This window comes from Scyliorhinus torazame, chromosome 11 (genome assembly GCF_047496885.1).
Source record: "Scyliorhinus torazame isolate Kashiwa2021f chromosome 11, sScyTor2.1, whole genome shotgun sequence".
NCBI lineage: Eukaryota > Metazoa > Chordata > Chondrichthyes > Carcharhiniformes > Scyliorhinidae > Scyliorhinus > Scyliorhinus torazame.
The window spans coordinates 201,496,134-201,511,847 of NC_092717.1; the positions used below are offsets into that span (position 1 = coordinate 201,496,134).

Genomic DNA, 15,714 nt, shown 5'->3' on the forward strand with positions numbered 1-15,714 from the left:
GGGAGAATGTTCAGACTCCGCACAGACAGTGACCCAAGCCAGGAATCGAACCTGGGACCCTGGAGCTGTGAAGCAATTGTGCTATCCGAATTTTTGATCCATGGATGCTTAATTGACATCTCTCTTTAAGTCCAGCAGGAGAGAGAATGAAGAATTCAAGAATTTGCAACATGGTAAATGGTGCTGCTAGCATTGGACACAAAACTCAGACTCTGAGGCACCCAAGAGATGAGTGTGATTCGATTGGTTGGCTGCTGGCCAATGAATTGGCCAAAAGGCCGTATTCTGCCCAGTAAAAAGTGGTGATTGAATCCCGTCTGAGTGGGATGATATCCAGAGACCTAAGGAAAGCAGAGTTGAGACTTGGACAGAGAGAGAGAGAGACTTTCTCTCTCTCTCTCTCTCCAGAAAGGCTTTGGGCTGATGTATTTCTGAACCCACAGAGACCTGAATGAATCTACAGTGAAAACATAGAACTGAAAGCAAAGTTTGAAGAGAAGAAAGGTGCTAGAAACAACCATCTGAAATCAGGGGCGAGATGAATCCCGGCCCCGCCGCCCTCCTAATTCTCCGTTCCCCCCAAAGATCGGCCCAGCGTGAGTCACACCGCCCACCTCGGAGAATGGCGGGGTCCGGCGCGACTCAATGGGCGCCGGGGCTTCCCAAATTCTCCGGCCCATGATGGGCCGAAGTTCCGCCTGTCTTTTGCCAGTCCCGCCGGCGTAAATTGGAATAGGTCCCTTACCGGCGGGACCTGGCATCGCGGGCGGCCTCCGGGGTTCTTGGGGGGGGCGCAGGGGGATCTGGCCCGGGGAGGTGCCCCCACGGTGCCCTGGGCTGCAATCGGGGCCCACTGATCCGCGGACGGGCCTGTGCTGTGGGGGCACTCTATTCATCCGCACCGGCGGCTGTCGCAGTCTGCCATATCCGATGCGGAAACAAAGCACTCTGCGCATGCGCGGGGATGACGCCAGCACATGCTTGCGTTCCCGCACATGTGCAAACTCGTGCCAGCTAGCAGAGGCCCTTCTGCACCGGTTGGCGTGGCGCCAAGCCCCTTTCCCGCTGGCTGGCGGGGCGCAAACCACTCCGGGGCGGGCCTAGCCCCTGAAGGTGCGGAGGATTCAGCACCTTTGGGGAGGCCCGATGCCGGAGTGGTTCACGCCACTCCATCCCGCCGGAGTTGCCCACACTGCCGGGTAGGGGAGAATCCCGCCCAAAGACTCTGGGGCGGGATTCTGCCCTACCCGGCGGGGCGGGCAACTCCGGCTGGACGGATTGGCGTGAACCACTCCCGCGTCAAGCCGTCCCAAAAGTGCGGAATCCTCCACACCTTCAGGGGCTAGGCCCACCCCGGAGTGGTTTGCGCCCCACCGGCCGGCGGGAAAGGGGCTTGGCGCCACGCCAACCGGTGCAGAAGGGCCTCTGCCAGCTGGCACGAGTTGGCGCATGCGCGGAAGCGCCAGCGTATCTGACTATCGCCTTAACAATAATAATAATCGCTTATTGTCACAAGTCGGCTTCAATGAAGTTACTGTGAAAAGCCCCTAGTCGCCACATTCCGGCGCCTGTTCGGGGAGGCCGGTATGGGAATTGAACCCGCGCTGCTGGCGTTGTTCTGCATTACAAGCCAGCTATTTAGCCCACTGTGCTAAACCAGCCCCATCTCCTTATGTGGCTCAGTGTCATATTTTGTTTTATAATGCACCTATGACAGATCATAGGGATGCTCTATTACGTTAAAGGTGCTGTATAACTATAGGTTGTGATCGTAGATGTATCTCTCTCTATCTGTAAATTCATTTAATGATTTGGGAAACTGTATTTTAAGACAGAGGAAATATCCCTAATCTAATTTCTCGGCTACATTTTAAAAAAAATTATAAAACAGAATCACTTTCAATGAAACTTTCCCAGCAACCAAACATACTTTCCAAATGAGTTCACCACTCAGGATGTCCCAAGAGCATTTATCCTCCAATTGACCTCAGGATATTGCAATGATCAGACTTTGTGACCATGAAAGGACAAACCAGATTGCATTGTTACTTCGTAGCACTGTAACACTGCAGTACATCACAGGAACTTTGAAAGCTCCAGCTGAGCTCTGGCCGCAGCCTTGTGGAGGAGAGAATTCCAGATTTCTACACTCCTTTATCATAGAATCCCTACAGTGCAGAAGGAGGCCATTCGGCCCATCGAGTCTGCACCGACACTCCGAAAGAGAACCCGACCCAGGCCCAGGCCCCCTCCCTGTCCCACAACCCCACCTTGGATTTTGGATTTGATTTACTGTTACGTGTACCGAGGTACAGTGAAAAGTATTCTTCTGCGTACAGTCCAGGCAGATCGTTCCATACATGAAAAAAACATAAGGTATGCATAAATACACAATGTAAGTACATAGACACAGGCACCAGGTGAAGCATTAGGAGTGTAGTACTGCTCAGTGAAGAAGATGTGTGACGTGATCAGTTTAGTCCATAAGAGGGTCATTCAGGAGTCTGGTGACAGTGGGGAAGAAGCTGCTTTTAAATCTGTCAGTGCGTGTTCTCAGACTTTTGTATCTCCTGCCCGATGGAAGAGGTTGGAAGAGAGAATAACCTGGGTGGGAGGGGTCTTTGATTATGCTGCCCACATTCCCAAGGCAGCGGGAGGTGTAGAGAGAGTCATTGGATGGGAGGCGGTTTCGTGTGATGGGCTGGGCTGTTTTCACGACTGTCTGTAGTTTCTTACAGTCTTGGGCTGAGCAGTTGCCATACTAGGCTGGGATGCGGCCAGATAGGATGCTTTCTACGCTGTGTCTGTAAAAATTGGTAAAAGTCAATGGGGATTTGCCAAATTTCCAGAAGAAGTATAGGCGCTGTTATGCTTTCTTAGTCGTAGCGTTGACGTGGGTGGACCAGGACAGATTGTTTGTGATGTGCACACCTAGGAATATGAAGCTATCAATCTCCTTCACCTTGGTACCATTGATGCTGACAGGGGGTGTACGATACTTCTCTTCCTGAAGTCAGTTTCAAGCTCCTATTTTTGGTGATATTGAGGGCAAAAATTATTGTCGTTACACCATGCCACTAGTTTCCCATCTCCCTCCTGCACTCTGACTCATCGTTGTTCGAGATCCAACTCACTACGGTCATGTCATCAGCAAACATGGGGGGCGCTATTCTCCCCCCCCCCCCCCCCCCCCCCCACGCCGGGTGGGAGAATCGCCGGGGCGCCGGGCAAATCGCACCACGCCGCCCGACCCCCGCACGCGATTCTCCCACCCCCCAGAAACCAGCGGCGCGTGATTCGCACCGGGCCGCTCGGAGAACCAGCGAACGCCGATTCTCCGGCCGGATGGGCCGAGCGGCCGCTACGACACAAAAGGTTCCCGCCGGCGCCGTCCACCCCTGGTCGCTGCTGGCAGGAACTCTGCAGGAACGCTCAGGGGGGGGGGGGGCGGCCTGTGGGGGGGGCTCCTTCACCGGGGTGGCCTCCGATGGGGTCTGGCCCGCGATCGGGGCCCACCGATTGGCAGGCCGGCCTCTCCCCCCCCAGGCCTACCTCCTTCCGTGCGCGGCCCCAGAACACCGGCTCCATGTTGGTGAGGGGCCGGCATGCGTAAGACGTTCCCCACGCATGCGCAGGATGGCGCGGCCCAACTGCGCATGCGCAGGATAGGGCTGCCCAACTGCAAATGCGCGGGTTGGTGTGGCGCCCATTTGGCACCGCGTAAGGACGCTGGAGTGGCGTGAACTGCTCCAGCGCCACACTGGGCAGAATAGGTCATGTCCGGGCCCTGTTTGCGCCCTCGTGAAACGCGATGGCGTCACGAGGGCGCGAACACTTGGCCTCAATATCGGAGAATCGCCCCCATAGATGGAGTTGGAGTCAAATTTTTCCACACAGTCGTGTGTGTTTAGGGAGTACAGTAGAGGGCTAAGTTCGCAGCCTGGCAGGGCCCTGGTATTGAGGATACTCATGGAGGACCTAACCTTTTTTGGATACTAAGGGTCATTTTAGCATGGCCAATCCACCTAACCTGCACATCTTTGGACTGTGGGAGGAAACTGGAGCACCCGGAGGAAACCCACGCAAACATGGGAAGAAAGTGCAAACTCCACACAGTCACACAAGGTTGGAATTGAACCTGGGACTCTGGCACTGAGAGGCAGCAGTGCTAATCACTGTGCCAGTGGTTCATGAAAAAGTCCTTCCTGCTTTGTCTCTTTACAAATATGTCACCTCATTTTTGAACACCCGACCAGACAAATTAAAGTTTCCCTATCTATCCTATTAAATCATTTTAAGAACATAAATATAAAAGCAGGGGTAGGCAATTTGGTCCCTCAACCTGCTCTGCCGCTCAGAGAGGGAGCCATTTTCCCACTCGTGAAAGGATTAATGAAGGACAAAGATTTAAAGCAATTGTCAAAAGGAGGAAGGAACAAGAAGGAACCTCTTCAGGCACCGTGTGGTTAAGGTCTGGAATACATTACCTGAGAGCGTAATGGAGGCAGGTTCAACTCGAGAACTCGAAGAATTTAAACTGTTATCTGTTACGGGGAGAAAGCGGAAAAATGGCATTAAAGGAGTCATTCATTCGGAGAGCTGGTACAGACATGATGGGGCGAATGGCTTCCAGCGTAACAATTATGTGATTCTCTGCCTCTATGAACCACAAGTCGGCCATTTGGAGTCTACTCCATCATTAGGTGGATTGGCCAAGATAAATTGCCCTTAGTGACCAAAAAAGGTTAAGAGGGGTTATTGGATTATGGGGTTAGGGTGGAAGTGAGGGCTTAAGTGGGTCGATGCAGATCCGATGGGCCGAATGGCCTCCTTCTGCACGGCATGTTCTATGTTCTATGTTCATTCAATAAGATCATGGCTGACCTGATTGTGGCCTTAACTCCATTTTCCTATCTGCCATCCACAGCCCTCAACTCCCTGTATAATCTGTACAACTCAACCTTGAATATAGCAGCCTCTACTGCTCTCTGTGAACGAGAATTGCAAAAGTGCTCTTCGATCTTCAAACTTTACAAATGTTATTACAGTATAAATCAAAACAAAGTGTCAACAACCTTTATAGATAGTGGTAATAAATCACCAGAGGAATTATATAAACTAATCTTTCATCCTATTTAATTCAAACAATATATTTCAGAATAAGTCAAACAGTTGAGAAAACAAGTGCAGAAGGGGGAAAAAAAAGAGGTGTTTCTTCCTGAAACCTCTTCAAAGAAGTACCACGCTGGCCCAAACGTTTACCGCCAAAGTTCAACATTTGAAGCTCATCAATCATACACCCATTGACCTTCCAGACACAAGGTAATACAAGCCAAGTTTACACAATCATGGTTTCACTATAAATCCCATTACTATACCATGGCAAGAAATAACATTCCTGTCCTTATAACATTTACCATGAAGATGCCAGGGGAGATGTATCGCTGCAGGCCTGAAATTTCTTTCCCTACTACCTGCCCGTAACTAAACGCACCTGTTTGCATTTCATTTAAATTCATTGAAGGGCAATCGGACACATTTTGTAGCAGGCGGGCGATTCTGCCCAAAGTTCGCAATGTCTCTGCCAGACAAATTCCAAATGCCCAGCTGGTGAGGACCAAAGACTACATGTCTACAGCCACAGTGATACATGGACATTAGTTGATCTTTAACACTCTCAACCAAGTGGTACCAGGGAGGCAGCAGCCCTACAGTCAGAGGCCAGAACTTACTGTCCCATTTACTCTAGGCTCCCGCCTGCTGGCTGTAGTAGCCTCATTGAAGTACTTGGATTCAAGGTTGAGTATTGGGCAGTACTGACCTGAAGTAACAATGGAAAGCATTACTTAAAGGGGCACTGACATTCACACATTGGTATCTGTAAGCAATTCAACTATACCAGTCCTTCCACTAGAATTCATGAAGTTTCACTTTTCCTCTGCTTTTAAACCTCACGAAACTCAGGACATATGATGTAAGTCATATTAGAAACTCGAAGGATGCTTGAGGAAGAAGAACAAATGAAGCAACATCAAGCGGTCAACAGTCCAAAGATGTGCAGATTAGGTGGGTTGGCCATGCCAAATCGCCCCTTAGTGTCCAGCGATGTGCAGATTAGGTGGATTAGCTATGATAAATGCACGAGTTTGCGGGAATTGGTGGGGTGGGTGGGTGGGGGGGTGGGCCTGGTTAGGGCGCTCTTTCAGAGGGTTGCTGCAGACTCAATGGGCCGAGTGGCCTCCTACTGCATTGTATGGATTCTATGAAACAAAAGGAGGTGCAGTTGGGCTCTGAGGAGACCGCACATGAGAAGCATTCCTTTCAAGCGTCTTTACAACTTTACTCTATCCACTGGTAGTAAGTATAAGTTCACTACTGTTCTAAGACACATGGCACCATTCTCTGGTTCAGAGACTAAGTGATCCAGCCAGCGAATATTAAAACATTTTCGCTTTGAAACTAGGAGCACTGGGGAGGTGCGATTCCATCCATGCAAATGGGTCAACACTCAGCCCACCTGCTTCCCACCTGAGTCCCATTTCCCCAGGAGAGCGATTCACTGGAGTCGGGATCCCATTGTGAGCAGCTTTTAAGTGGCCCTCTCACCCCAGACCCTCATTCCAGCCAAAAACATGGCTGCAAGAAGACCTGCACCACGCTTCCTTGATGTGGACATCCACAGGATATTGGATGCCATTGAAGAGAGGAGGAACACCCTCTTCCCCAGGTTGGGGCGGACACACCAGCCAGCTGTAATGAATCATCCTGGAAAGATGTGGTAGATGCAGTGAGTGCTGGCAATCTCACCAAGAGAATTGACTTACAATGCAGGAAGAAGATGAACAGCCTCGTTCGAGCTGCTAGGATGAGCAACTGCCTGTGTGATCCTGACATCACTCACATCCTTGACTCCTGAAACTCCACTTACCAGCATGTCCCTCGCAACCCAATGTGGAAAATTGCCCAAAACCTCCTCCTTTTTCTCTCATTCCCTTTCAAAGTCCCTTTTAAGCATATTCAATTGACACACTCGGTGAGTTTTCCTTCCATCTGGTGTTTTTATCACATAATTCACCTCACTTAATTTCCTTTCAATCTGATAAGGTCTACAAAACCTTGTTTTTAAAGGTTCACCTACCAATGGTAACAATACCAAAACTTTATCTCCACAGGCACAACTACGAACTTTGGATTTCTTGTCCCCTATCCATTTCATCACATGTTGTGCTACTTTTAAATGTTGTCTAGCTGCTCTAATTAATCGTTCCCTAAAATTTGACATGTAATCCAATAATGTAATTTCCGATTTCTCACCCACCAATGTTTCCTGAATCAATTTAAGTGGTCCTCTTACCTCATGACCAAAAATTAGTTCAAAAGGACTGAATTTGGTTGACTCATTAGGTGCATCCCTAATTGCAAACAGTACGAACGGAATTCCTTTATCCCAATCCTCTGGATAGTCTTGACAATAAGCCCTCAACATTGTCTTTAATGTCTGATGCTACCTTTCTAAAACTCCCTGCGATTCTGGATGATCCGCCGTTGATTTAAATTGTTTTATTCCTAAACTATCCAACTATCCATAACATCTTTGAATAACCTTGAGCTAAAATTTGATCCTTGATCCGATTGTATTTCTGTGGGTAGTCCATATCTAGTAAAGAATTTAAGTAACTCCTCCACAATCTTTTTAGCTGTAATATTATGTACTGGAATGGCCTCTGGAAACTTAGTAGACACATCCATTATAGTCAGAAGATGTTGATTCCCACTTTTTGTTTTAGGAAGCAGTCCTACGCAATCAATTAGGACCCTTGTAAAAGGTTCCTCAAATGCTGGAATGGGTATTAAGGGCACTGGTTTGATCACTGCTTGAGGTTTCCCTATCACTTGACATGTGTGACATGATTGACAAAATTTAACTACATCTTTATGTAGTCCAGGCCAATAAAAATGTTTTTGGATTTTAGCTTGAGTTTTCCTTATACCCAAATGACCTCCCACTGGTACCTCATGTGCAACTTGCAACACCTCTTTTCTATACCCTACCGGCAATAATACTGCCCACTTTTCATCCGCCTGCATATGTAAAGGTCTCCATTTTCTCATCAAGACATCACATTTACGGTAAGAACACTCTGGTATATACTCAAATTCCTCTTCTGTATATGCTTTCTGATACATCCGGTTTATTTCTACATCTTTCTGTTGTAACTCCGCCAATTTTCCTGAACTAAAAATATGAAATGAAATGAAAACCACTTATTGCCACAAGTCGGCTTCAAATGAAGTTACTGTGAAAAGCCCCCAGTCGCCACATTCCGGCGCCTGTTCGGGGAGGCTGGTACGGGAATTGAACCGTGCTGCTGGCCTGCCTTGGTCTGCTTTAAAAGCCAGCGATTTAGCCCTGTGCTAAGCTAAACCAGCCCCAAATATCCGGCTCATCCTCCACCTGGTTCTTGTTCTTTTTCAACCATCTGGTCAAAAATCGTTTCTGATAATTGCACTTCAACATCATTTTCACTCTTTGATTTCTCCTCTTGTCTTAACTTGTAACTTTGCAACCTTATTACTACGCAACCTGGAAAAATCCCAGGATACTCGTCCTTCAACACTTCAGGGGCGGGATTCTCCAACTCCCCACCCGGTCGGAGAATCGCCGGGAGCTGGCGTGAATCCCGCCTCTGCCGGTTGCCGAATTCTCCGGCACCAGATATTCGGCGGGCGGGAATCGCGGCGCACCGGTCAGCGGGACCCCCCCTCCCCGGCGATTCTCCGAACCGCGATGGGCTGAAGTCCCGCTGCTGTCATGCCTGTCCTGCCGGCGAGAATCAAACCACCTCTCTTACTGGCGGGACTAGGCGGCGCGGACGGGCTCCGGGGTCCTGGGGGGGTTGCGGGGTGATCTGGCCCCAGGGGGTGCCCCCACGGTGGCATGGCCTGTGATCTGGGCCTACCGATCCGCGGGCGGACCTGTGCCGTGGGGGCACTCTTTTCCCTCCGCCTCGGCCACAGCCTCCGCGATGGCTGACGCATAAGAGACATTCCCCCTGCACATGCGCGGGGTGACGTCAGTGGCCGCTAATGCTCCCGCGCCAAAGGCCTTCCACGCCAGCCGGTGGAGCGGAAACCACTCGGCCGCGGGCCTAGCCACTCACGGTGAGTGCTTGGCCCCTAAAGGTGCGGTTCCGCACCTTTGGGGCGGCCCAACGCCGGAGTGGTTCACGCCATTCCATCCCGCTGGGTCCCCCCGCCCCGCCATGTAGGGGAGAATCCCGGCCCAGTTGTCAGGGCAGCATGGCGGCGCAGTGGTTAGCATTGCTGCCTACAGCGCTGAGGACCTGGGTTTGAATCCCAGCGCTGGGTCACTGTCCGTGTGGAGTTTGCACGTTCTCCCCGTGTCTGCGTGGGTTTCACCCTCACAACCCAAAGATGTGCAGAATAGGTGGATTGGCCACGCTAAATTGCCCCTTAATTAGAAAAAATTATTGGGTAATCTAAATTTAAAAAAAAAAACACTTCAGTTGTCTGATTTTGCATTGGCTTATCCATCACAGTCGGCATCACTCCCACCTGTGATTCAGCTATATTATTACCCAAGATAAACTGTATTCCTGGACAAGATAGTTTCTCTATTCCTCCAACTACCCCTTCATCACTCTTCACTGGACTTTCCAACCTTACCTTAGATAATGAAACACTACTCCTCTCACCCTGAATTCCACATATTACCACATTTTCTGGCAATATTCTTCCCAAACTACATAACTCCGCATCTCTTACAATTAAAGATTGACTAGTAAAATTGTGACTTCTTTACCTGCTCCTCCTGATACACATGAGTAAACTTTACCCATACAAGTAAATGCTTTAAAGAGATCTGGCACCTTCTGTAGCCATCTGGGATGGCCACGTCCCGATTACAAAATGGACACTTGCAAAGAATGCAGGGAAAATTGGACAATACCGAAAAAGCAAGCAGGTGCAAGGTCTGTCTGTTGATTAGAGCTGTAGCTCTCAGACAGGACCGGTACTGCAGAACCATCGACATACTAATGAGCCATCCCCAGGAACAAAAGGGTAACATTTTTGTAAACAATGATAAGACAGACATCCCGGCGCCAGAGGAGACTAAAACAAAGCAGACCAACGGCCACCTAGGACACGCCCAGCAACCAGGGAACTCACCCCTCTATTGGAGAAAAATCGATAAGGACGATTGGGAAATGGCCCAATTAATTGGGGCCAAGTTCAAGGCCCGCCCAAAAGCGCAAAAAGCCTTTTGGGTATAAAAAGGATTCCCCAAGAGAGAATCGCTCTCTTGACCTTGGCTCTCAGCGAGGAGAGACCTGCCAAAGCTGCTCCAGACCAAGTAAGTTCCAAGTCAACGCACGCTGCAAGATAGAGGGGAGGACGGCGGGTAAAGCATACGTTTATGGACATGTCTGCCCTAGTTTGGTTGGGGGTTTTGCTGTTTGTTTTGCTTGTTTTCCAGGTGTTTTGTTTTCCAGGTGTTTGGTGCTAGGGGGTGGGAAACGCCCTGGACGGGCTGTCCGGCTAATGGGGAGGTCCCAGATGGCGCTTGACCCTCTACCCTGCGGGGGAGGGGGGAGGGCGGCCCGAAGGAGGCAACAAGTTAAGGGTTGGTATATAGAGGAGGGAGCGGCCGGGGTCAACATGGGTGAGCTGACTCACGGAAGCACAATGGGGGGGAAACCGGAGCTAAGCGGACACTTGGCGGGGGGGGGGGGGGGGGGGGGGGGGGCTGGGGAGGGCTGCTGCTTTGCTGACTGAAGGGGAGCCAGGTGAGGGGTATGGATGGAGAGTCGGGCGAGGGGGCCGCCGGGGAGAGAGTTGGAGGAGGGAGGCGGGAGCACGCGATTGGCCGAAAAAGCGAGATGGCAAGTCGGCGGGATGGGGGGGGGGGGGGGGGGGGGGTGTGGTTACCCCCCCGACCAGGCTGATCACGTGGACCGTGAGGGGCCTGAATGGGCCGGTCAAGCGGTCCCACGTGTTCTCGCATTTAAAGGGGTTGAAGGCGGACGTGGCCATGTTGCAAGATACGCACTTAAAGCTCGCGGACCGGACGAGGCTCAGGAAAGCATGGCTGGGACAGGTGTTTCACTCGGGGTTAGACTCATAGACCAGAGGAGTGGCTATTTTGGTCAGTAAACAAGTGGCATTTGAGGCGGGGAGCATCGTGGCGGATAAGGGGGCAGGTATATAATGGTGAGTGGCAAGCTGGATGATGGAGGAGGGGGCGGCGTGGGGGCAGTTGGAGGAGGGGGCGGCGTGGGAGCGGTTGGAGGCGGCGTCGTTTAGAGGCACCAGTCTAGGGGCACTTGTTACGGCTCCGCTGCCGTTCTCGCCGGCGCGATACACCACTAGTCCGTTGTTGACGGCGGCACTGAGGATCTGGGGGCAGTGGAGGAGACACAGGGGAGAGGAGGGGGCCTCGGTGTGGACCCCGATACGGAATAACCACAGATTTGCTCCGGGTAGGTTGCATGGGGGATACCAAGGCTGGTATAGGGCAGGTATTAGGAGGATGGGGTCCTGTTTATAGACGGGACTTTCCCCAGCATGCAGGCGCTGGAGGAGAAGTTCGGCCTACCCCCGGGGAATGCGTTCAGGTACCTCCAGCTTCGGGACTTTCTTAGAAAACAGGTGAGGACATTTCCGCTGCTGCCCCCGCGTAGGATCCAGGACAGGGTGGTGTCTGGCATCTGGGTAGGGGAGGGGAAGGTGTCGGACATATATCAGGAGCTGCAGGAGGTGGAGGACGCCTCTGTGGAGGAGTTGAAGGGCAAGTGGGAGGAGGAGCTGGGTGAGGAGCTGGATGAGGGCCTGTGGGCCGACGCCCTGGGCAGGGTGAACTCGTCCTCATCATGTGCCAGGCTCAGTTTAATTCAGTTTAAGGTGGTGCATCGGGCGCATATAACGGCGGCAAGAATGAGTAAGTTTTTTGGGGTGGAGGACAGGTGCCCGAGATGTGCACGGAGTCCGGCGAACCATGTCCATATGTTTTGGGCCTGCCCGGCGCTTAAAGAATTCTCGCAGGGGTTTGCGAGGGTGATGTCTAGGATTTTGGACACTCGGGTGAAGGCGAGTCCAACGGTAGCAATATTTTGGGTGGCATAGGATCCGGGAGTGCAGGAAGCGAAAGAGGCCGAGGTACTGGCCTTTGCCTCCCTTGTAGCCCGGAGACGGGTCTTGCTAATGGGGAGGGACTCAAAACCCCCAAAGAATACAACACTAAGTAATCCTTAAGCTGTCCTTTTGACATCCATAAGACTTTTAAAAAAACCTTTAAACAGAAGCACATCAGGTTAAAGTCACTACTGACAGCAGTTATTAGTTTTAAATCACCAAAGGATCGATTTACAGTTTTTAGATTACAGAGAAAGAGACTAATACCCCTTCTGGCTGTGACTGCACCTATCCAGCTCTGAAAACGAAACTAAAACACACCCTGTAGCAAACAGCCTAAAACTAAAGTAAAAAGCTGACAGACAGCCCAGCTCCACCCACACTCTGACATCACTGATAAACACCCATTTCTTAAAGGTACATTTCTTAAACACCCATTTCTTAAAGGTACTCTCACATGACACAAGAAACAGGACAAATCCAACCCAGCCAATTACAACCCGATCAGTCTATTCTCCATCATCAGCAAAGTGATGGAAGGAGTCATCAATCATGCTAACAAGCGGCACTTACTCAGCCATAACCTGCTCATGGATGCTTAGTTTGGGTTCCGCCAGGGTCACTCAGCTCCTGACCTCATTACCTTGTCTCAAACATGGACAAAAGAGCTGAATGCTAGATGTGAGGTGAGAGTGACTGCCCTTGACATCAAGGCAGCATTTGACCAAGTATGGCGTCAAGGAGCCTTAACTAAACTGGAGTCAATGGGAATCAGGGTGAAAACTCTCCATTGGTTGGAGTCATACCTGGCACAAAGGAAAATGGTTGTGGCTGTTGGAGGTCAATCATCTCAGCTCCAAGACATCACTGCAGGAGTTCCTCAGGATAGTGTCCTAGGCCTAACCATCTTCAGTTGCTTCATCAATGACCTTCCTTCCATCATAAGGTCAGAAGTGGGGAAGTTTGCCGATGATTGTAAAATGTTCAACACCATTCGCGACTCCTCAGATAATGAAGCAGTCCATGTCCAGATGCAGCAGGACCTGAAAAATATTCAGGCTTGGGCTGACAAGTGGCAAGTTACATTCGTGCCACACAAGTGCCAGGCAATGACCATCTCCTACAAGAGAGGATCTAACCATCAACCTTTGACATTCAATAGCATTACCATCACTGAATCCCCCACAATCAACATCCTGGGGTTACCATTGATCAGAGACTGAACTGGACTAGCCACATTAATACTGTGGCTAACAGGGCAGGTCAAAGACTAGGAATCCTACGGCGAGTAACTCACTTCCTGACCCCTCAAAGCCCGTCCACCATCAACCATGCACAAGTCAGGAGTGTAATGGAATACACTCCACTTGCCGGGATGAGTGTAGCTCCAACAACACTCAAGAAGCTTGACACCATCCAGGACAAAGCAGCCCGCTTGATTGCTCCTCCTTCCACAAACATTCAAACCCTCCACCACCGACGAACAATGGCAATCGTGTGTACCAGCTGCAAGATGCACTGCAGTTATTCACCAAGATTCCTTAGACAACACCTTCCAAACCCACGATTACTACCATCTGGAGGGACAAGAGCAGCAGATACCTGGGAACTCCACAACCTGGAGGTTCCCCTCTAAGTCACTCATGACCCTGACTTGGAAATATATCGCCACTCCTTCACTGTTGCTGGCGCAACATCTTGGAACTTCCTCCCCAACAGCACAGTGGGTGTACATACACCTTAAGGACTGTAGCGGTTCAATAAAGCAACTCACCTTCTGAAGGGCAACTAGGGAAGGGCAATAAATGCTGGCCTAACAAACGATGCCCAAATCCCGTGAATGATTTTTAAAAACGTTTTTAAAATGCCCTTCCCTCTTTCGCCATGCGTCTTAACCATATATGTCACCAGCTAAAATTGGCATGTCGGCCTTTCACTATGTCCTTTCTGTGTCCCCAAGAATAAAGCACCCCATAATCAAAGTGAATGTAAGAAGACGGGTGGGGGCACACCCCCTTTGAAGGATGGGCTATGTAACTCGCGGGGGAGGTCGAGGAGCGAGCAATGGCCGACATGGAGTTTGGAATGGGCTGAAGAAGTGAGAGGTCAATGTAACTTTATCCAGATGTCCTATCTGAAGTGAATCTTTCATTTTCCCACAGCCCTGTTCTTCCCAAGAGCTGACCGTATGTCCTTTGTCTTCCAGGATTCCCATCAGACGAGGCCGGTGGGGGGGGGGGGGGCTCCAGTCGCAGCACCCCCTCCAGACCTTCAGAACACCCAGCAATAGACTTTTGGGGAAGATGCCAACTTCTCAATACTACCTTCACCAGCACCATCCACCAGTGCAGAGTATAAACTCGGTGGGCCATTTAGCGGTCAGGCTACTGGGTCAGCCTCTGGTGAGCACTACACACTTGCTGCAGCACACCAGGTGGAGGCAGGGACTCCCTATGGTAGCGGCTAGTTGGAGGATTGCCTGATCCCAATCAACAGTTGCCCCCAAGACAGATGTGCCGCCTCTGGAAAAGCTTATCCCATCACTAGTGCAGATTCAGATTCAGACGCAGAATTTACAGGAGGAGGTGTCAGCAACATTCCAACACCTTCAAGTAAAACCGGAGGAGTCCAATCACCTCCAGACGCAGGAGATGGTGCCAATATTGCATAGCATCCGGATCAACACTGAAAAGGTGGCGTCTGCAGGGGAAGGCTTGGGGCAAGATGTCAGAGCCATGTGTCAGGATGTCCAGGGCTTGGGGCACGCTGTGGCACAGGACAGGAGAGGCACAGGACAGGAGAGCCCAGTCACAAATGGACATGTCCCAGGTGCAGATGGATATTGCTGTGGCGCTCCAGAGCTTGGCCCACTCACAGAGGGTCACAAAGGGCTGAGGGCATTGAGAGCATTGGCTGGGCACTGACTGACCTTAACCAATTCAATGAGGGGCATGGCTCACTCACATGTCCCAGTCTCAGAGCATCATGGCTGATGGCATCGACGCCATAGTTCAGATGAGCAGCGCCAAATGACATCGAAGTTCACTTGACATTTAAAGTTCACTCTGGCTGTCCCTCTGTCTCATGGAATAGCCCAGGAGCAAGTGAGGGTGAATTGGACCCATGGACGTCCCACAGGCATCCACCCTGACTGAAAGGCCATGGGAGTCGCTGTGTGACAGCATCCCGCCTATGAGTCCAAAGATTGCTCCATCTCCCAACACTCCCCTCCCCCAATCGTACATGGCTCATGTGATTGAGTCCCCATCACACAACTAGGAGTCAATGAGAGGCACCAGAGCTCATCTCACAGCAAGTCGTCATCATCCTCGGTCTTGTAAACAAAACCCACTGTTACTGCCAACCCAGGCCCAACACCCTGATGCTGAGACGACCCTCGGAGGAGGGAGGGGGAGCTGTGGTAGTCAGAAGGAGTGAAAGGCGAAGGGGAAGGTGAGGGGAGGGCTGTTAAACAGAAGGGACTGCAACAAGGGGCGGGGGAATGAGATGGCGATGGAGCTGCCGGACATTTGGCCTCCTCGTTGGCGAATCAGGAGCTGA

General features: G+C 50.9%; 1 long non-coding RNA gene across 1 annotated transcript in view; it reads right to left on the bottom strand.

Moving 5' to 3' along the window:
* Positions 1 to 15,714, bottom strand: part of LOC140386043 (uncharacterized) — a 64,823-nt gene that overhangs the window by 35,103 nt on the left and 14,006 nt on the right. The window contains exon 2 of the long non-coding RNA XR_011933555.1: positions 4,488 to 4,544. This is a non-coding gene — a long non-coding RNA (uncharacterized lncRNA). The remainder of the gene's footprint in view (positions 1 to 4,487; positions 4,545 to 15,714) is intronic.